Source organism: Echinops telfairi, unplaced genomic scaffold (genome assembly GCF_000313985.2).
Source record: "Echinops telfairi isolate 266 unplaced genomic scaffold, ASM31398v2 ScPeMD7_6273;HRSCAF=7185, whole genome shotgun sequence".
Classification (NCBI taxonomy): domain Eukaryota; kingdom Metazoa; phylum Chordata; class Mammalia; order Afrosoricida; family Tenrecidae; genus Echinops; species Echinops telfairi.
Genome location: NW_022110173.1, coordinates 980,887 through 987,639, shown reverse-complemented (window position 1 = coordinate 987,639; position 6,753 = coordinate 980,887). Strand labels below are relative to the sequence as shown.

Here is a 6,753-nt window from a genome sequence, read left to right as displayed (position 1 = left end):
TCCATCCATCCATCCATCCATCCGTGGGCGTGCACATGTGTGCGCCAGGGTGGTCAACTTTTATCATCAGATCAGATCCAGGTTTTGTGGGGCCCAAAGCCTATAAATCTCAGAGAAGGGGTCATTCTTTAAGAAAACCAATACACTTTGACAAACATCAAATTAGTCCTGCAAGTAAGGGGCTCTGTCGCTGAGCTTCGAGTCTCTGGTAAGTCTCAGAGGTGCCTCTGAGTCTACAATAATTGCAATGCTGCTGCTGCTGCTGCTGCTGCTGTTGATTGACATCCAGGGAGCCCTACTTTGCTGCCACATCTTATGGTACGCCTTTTACATGTATGTCCCCATCTAAGTAGGGCAGATTCCCCAATAAACTGTCACATGAAGTTTGTTTCACTACCATCCCCACAAAGCAACCAAACTCCATTACCACTGAGTCAATTCCGACTCTCGGTGACCCTGCAGAACTGAGTAGAACAGTCCCTGCATGTTTCTAAGACGGTAAATCTTTTTGAGAGTTGTAAACATCAACTTTTCTCCCATAGACTGGCTGGTGGTTTCAAACTGCTGAGCTTGAGTCTAGCAGCCCATCGCGTAACCTACTATGCCACACCAGGGCTCCGCAGATTGGTCAGTAGACACCAATAAGCTTGTGCCTACCTTGCTTATTGGGTACCCGTCCCTGCAATAGAATCATCCAAGAATCTCTTACCATCATTTCATCGATGAGGAAAAGGAGGCCCGACCCCAGAGCCGCCTGAGCCGGAGCGTCCATGTTCTCACCTCTGACTGTATGAGGGGCAGCACCTGCTTCTCTTTACCGATCTGCCGTCACCAATGAGGGTACTGTTGCCCCACATACCCCTCTGGCTGGTCGTGCCAGTTTTCAGTGGGAAGCCCATGGGGGTCTCCTTACTCTGAGAGGTTCCTTGCGGATTTGAAGTCAAGAGAGGGCTTCCTCCTCATGCCAGTCCCTGGGAAGCCCCAGAGACTATGCCCTCTGCTGACCCCCAGACATGGGGTCAAACTGCCTGGACATAGAGGTGGGCACGTTGGGGGCACTGATGGCTCACTCCCTGGCAGGCAAGAACAGGGTAAGGCTAAACTGGTACTGATGCCTGGAGTCCTAGGGTTCCACTGACCTCTTGGTGCATGGGATCTCTCTGTAAGGGTATCAATGAAGGACTGGGCGCGATGAAGCTTGCGTTTCTTCTCAGAGTTCTGGGTGCCCTGGAAGCACGAAGCTTCTGTTGGACCACACGCTGTCCCTGCTGCTGTTTGGACTCCAGCAGCAATGTGATGTCCACCCAAACCCAAACCAAGTTCATTGGCATCCAGTTGATGCCGACTCATAGTGACCCTATAGGACAGGGTAGAACTACTCCTGTGAGTTTCTAAGACTATTTACAGGAGTAGAAAGCTCCATCTTTCACTTTTGGAGCAGGTGGTGGTTTTGAACTGCTGAGGATCCCAGCCAAACTCGTAACCACCCATCGGGCAGGTCCCAAGTCCCCTGCTGGGGGCAGGCATTGTAGTCTCTGGGTTCTAGGCACGATCTGGTGGAGGTGCCTGACATGGTGAGCAAATGGGCATTTGGTAGGGACCTGGGGACCCTGGGCAAGAGGCCCTGGTGACACTACCCAGTAACACTGGACTGCCCACCAGCAGGTTGGTGATTCGAACACACCAGCTACTCCTTCGGAGGAAGATGAGGCTGTTTGCACCGGTAAAGGTTTCCAGTCTCAAAAACCCTATAGAAGGAACCCGCTCGATCTGGTTTGGGGGATGGTGTGGGGGATTGGAACAGGGGTGCTGCCTTCCCAAGTTGCAACACATCCCAAGGTTGGAGATCTCAGGGTGTGTGCACCCACTTTGGTCCATCACTGCTCCCCGCCTGCTCTCCACTTGTCTAAGGCTCCCACCCCACTTCCACCCTCCAGAGAGCCCGCACACATAAAAAACACATCACAGGGAGCACACACAGCTTCCTTCTTCGACTTATCCCAGCAACAGGCTTCCTGCTACTCTCCCGAATGAGCCTCAGGCCCCTTTCCCCAGCCATATTCCCTGGAAACGCTTGCTGTAAGCCCTGCCCCTCTTCCCTGATCCCTGCCTCTACAGGGCTGACACCCCCCTCCACTGCCCCCCACGACTCCCCCCCCTCCCCCGCAGGCTCCTCGCCTCCCCCCTCACCCCTTTTTGGAGAGCACAGCACATTCCCGGCGGGCGGCGGGCACAGTGGGCGCTTGTTTGTGTGTGTCTGTGAGCAGGCTTGAAATAGCCTTGCCCTGGCCAACTCCCAGGGGACCCCTCTCACCATCCAGTCCCACCCGCCTCCCCTGGGGTCCAGAGACCCCAGCTGGAGCTGCCCGCCCGCCCAAGTGCAAACCCAGGAAAGCCCTGCCTTTCCCCCAGTGAGCAGGGTGGTTTTGCCAGGTCCCCTAGGAGGGGACTGGCAGCGAGGGGGGCTGGCCCGCAAATGGGTGGTTCCGTTTACAGTCAGCATCGATTTTCCGACAAGCCCTCAGGCAGATGGGTTGTTTTCCAACAGCCCTTCGTTAAATAGTTATTGAGTATCGACTTCATCACACACAGAGGGAAAATCACTCTACCACCCCACCCCCAGCTGGGGACTCAGAATAAACAGGGCGGGGAGAGGAAAGGGCAGCGGGTCCCCCAACTCCTCACCGCCTGCCTTTCACACCACAGGGCTAACCACCGGCCTGGCCACGGGCTGCTATTAAAGTAACTGCGGGAAGATTCCTTCCACTGGGGTGGAGCACTGGGGCCGGGCAGGAAGGGGAGTGGATTAAGCCTTACACTCCTGCACACGGCTCACCACGAGGCTTTGTGATAAGTGTTAAAATAGAAGTGTGGATTTGCACCTGGGTCAGCGCTCTGGCTCCTTGTGCCAGCAAGAGGGCATCTGATGCTGAGTCAGTTGGCACATTTCTACTCGTTGGTTTCTCCTCGGCTGTTGTGCTAGTGATTTCTACCAGTTTATCCCTTCTTACTCTTATTCTTTCTCCCTCTTGTTATGATGCAAGTAACCCATGCTAGTAACACGAAAAAAACACCCCACAAAAGTTAAGAAATACAGGTGGGCAAAAAGAAATCAAAGAACTGTTTTAAATGATTATGACTATTTGGGGGGCTCTTACATTTCTTATAGCAATCCACACATCATTTGTATCACCACATTTGCGCATACGTTGTCATCATCATTTTCAAAACATTTTCTTTTTACTTGAGCCCTTGGTATCAGCTCCTCTTTTTTCCCTCCCTCTCTCGCCCTTCCACCCTCAAGACCCCTTGATAAATAGTAAATTATTTTCATATCCCACACCGTCCACATCGTCCGCTGTCTCCTTTCACCCACACTTCCATTGTTTGTCCCCCTGGGGTTGGGGGCTGGGGGAGTCACATGTGGATCATTGCTATCAGTTCCCCCTTTCTCCCCTTTCTTCCTCTACCTACCCCTACCCTCTTTGTATCACTATTCCTGAGGGGTTTATCTGTCCTGGATTCCGTGTGTCAAGGGCTCTTATCTGTAACAGTGTACATGCTTTGGTCTAGCCTGACTTGTAAGGTAGAACTGGGTCATGATAGTGTGGGGAGGAAGCATTAAAGAACTGGAGGAATGCTGTGTTTCTTCAGTGCTATACTACACCCTAGCTGGTTCATCCCTCCCTTGTGACCCTTCTGTGAAGGGATGTCCAACTGTCTACAGATGGACTTTGGGTCTCCATTCTGACCCTCCTCATTTGCATCGAAATGGTTGTTTGCTTTGGGTCTTCTAATGCCTGATATCTGATCCTGTCCGCACCTTGTGATCACACAGGCTAGAGTGCTTCTTCCATGTGGGCTTTGTTACTTCCCTGCTAGATGGCCGTTTGTTTAACTTCAAGCTTTTAAGACCCCAGATGCTGTCATCTAATAGCTGTGCACCATCAGCTTTCTTTATCACATTTGCTTATGCACCCATTTTGTTTTCAGCGATTGTGTCAGGAAGGTGAGGATTGCCAGGTTTTAGAAAATGCCAGGTTTTAGAAAAAAAAAGAGTTCTTGCATTGAAGGAGAGCTTGAGTAGAGGCCCAATGTCTGTAGGCTACCTTGATACTTGGCATATACATATATATGCATAGACCTATATCCCTATCATTACATATTAATAAATTTAAAATAAATGAAAATCCCATCATTTAGAGAATCTTTTCATGATTGATCTGAATAAGAGAAGGTGGGGGAAGACACTGATAAGTTTCAGTTGTGAGTGACCTTTGATCATGGTTAATTGTGACAGCCCTCTTGCTGGGTATAAGATGAACCATCTCAAGCAGCAATTCAGTAGCTCACTAACAGTAAGAGGGTGGAGCCAGGAGCAAGAGGGAAGAGCCAGGAGTGGAGCGAGTCCTTTGGGCCCTGAGATCCCTGCTCATTGGATCTCCTTGATTCAGGAGACAGCTTGTCACCAGAGGAGCAGTGACAGCAGCAATAGACTCAGACTAATTGGAAGCATGGGACTTTGAAAGAGCAGGAATAAAGGGACGTGGGAAGTAAACATTCTAAGATCTTGGATCAGTGGTTCTCAACCTTCCTAATGCCTCAACCCTTTAATACAGCTCCTCATGTTGTAGCGACCCTCCAACCATACAATTATTTTCGATGCTACTTCATCACGGTCATTTTGCTACTGTTATGAATCGGGCGACCCCTGTGAAAGGGTCGTTCAGCCCCAGGTTGAGAACCGCTTGCCTTAGATGGTTGCTTTGGGGATTGTTCCCTGAGATGGCTGAAAGGAGGGTAAGGAAAGATCTGCTGCAGCTGAAGTGAGAAAAGCGACTCTGGTTAAGCAATGGGTGATTGACAGGGGCCAGGGCCTACTGTATTGGTTAAGCAATGGGTGATTGACAGGGGCCAGGGCCTACTGTATTCACTCGGCCAGAGACCCAGACCATTTGCGTCTGAATGGAGAGACAGCAAGGGTGGAGATGAGATTACATTTCTTTTTTAAAGGGTTAAAAGTCGTGTTTATCTGGCTGTACTATCAATATAGAATGTTTCTTCTACCTGGTATTTTAAAATAGGTCTACAGGTGTGATGGAAAACAACATGGTCCTCATGATGATAGAGAGCTTGTAAGCCCACCTTCAGCCTATACGGCCGGAATCTGCTACAAGAGGAGTCAGAATTTACTCTGAATGAAAAGGCTTTATTAGAAGCCGGTAGCTTGAGTTCAGAGTTGGGACCTGAGGTAGAAAATCTGAGCTCCACCCAGAAGCTTCAGCCAAGACATTTGTGCTTGTGTTTGCATGCATCAATGCAGGAAAAGTCTATGCCCATTTGGGGGAAAAAAATCCATTTTAGGCCTGAAAGTTGAAGGGAGCTAGTGAGCAGAAAGCCTGGTGTGCTTGTTGTAAAATGCACTTGTTGAGTGGAAGTAGGGGAGAGGCAGAAACGAAACATGGGCTGAGCTTGGACATAGTCCATTGTCCCCTGCCGATGTCCACAGATGCTGGGGGTCAGAGAGGAGAGGGAGAGGGAGCGCTGGCTAGTCTGAAGTTGTGTGAGCTTTGGAGCTGTGGGCACTGCCCTGGTCTAGTAGGGTTGGGACAGAGAGAAAAGAAGCCAGCTGGTCTGAAGTACAGGGAGGTACATGTGGACCCAAGCTTGCAGCTGGAATCCATTTGACCTAGCTTAGATGACTGGAACCTGGAAAAACGAAGAGAGAAAGGTGTTTGACACGTGTGCTGGTATAAATGGTTGTATTTTGATGTCTTGCTCTGAACTGGACCTTGCTTATAGATACAGCTACTCAAAATTCTTTGGTCTGAAGGATCTTCTGTTCTTGTTGGAACATGTTTATCTCCTAAGGGTACTGGGTTGATCAGGATGGGCAAGTTGAAAATTGGACATCTAAAATTGGCCTAGATGAAGGCATGAAGTGGTTGACTCATAAGGATTTACAGGTGTGGTCCCAGTCAAAGGGGGTAGCTAAGCCTTCAGATATGAAAAGGTAATGGTTGGAAGAGTCAAAGGTGGCCTGCAGTGCAGTGAACTGTTTACTATAACTCTTGTTGCAATAGCCTTTGGTACGTTTACCCAACAACCTTTTCCAGATTGGTCTGGGAAAGAGAAGGTGGGAGAAGATACTGATAGGGTTCAGTTATTAATCATCATTGACGAGGTTCGTTGTGATTTCCATCCTGCTGGGTATAACATGACCCATCTCAGAAGCAGGACACCGGGTGGAATCTCACTATAAGTAAGAGGGGAAGAGCCAGGAGTGGAGCATAACCTTTGTACCCTGAGGTACCTGCACACGAAACCTCCTTGATGGTGGAGACAGCTAGAACTCCACAGGGACAGCAGAACAGCCCCAGCAGGACCAAGAGCCAGAGCATGAGACATAATGGTGGACTTCCCAGCCCATGGGACAAGTAAAGCTGAGTACCTTTTGGTAGGATGATGACTTGTGCAATGGGGTACCTTCAGGCACGTAATCAGGGGAGCTAGGTTTGCTGACCCATGGAACTAGAGAGCTGCGGGTGTGATACACAACCTCAAGGAGTTACCATCACTCACTCATTCATTCAACACATGCTTATTGAGCATCTACTATATGCCCAGAGCTGAATATCTTCAAGCTGAGGACAATGGTGGAGTGGTATACCTTTCTGGCATTTATTGGCAACCCTAAAAGAACTTTGTAACATTGCATGAGCAGGTAGAGGCCAATGCACTTTGTGACTGAGA

At 49.6% G+C, this 6,753-nt stretch overlaps 1 protein-coding gene across 7 annotated transcripts in view; it reads left to right on the top strand.

The window, feature by feature from the left end:
• The window catches only part of SLC6A12 (solute carrier family 6 member 12), a 37,516-nt gene that overhangs the window by 10,229 nt on the left and 20,534 nt on the right, over positions 1-6,753 (top strand). The window lies entirely within an intron of this gene.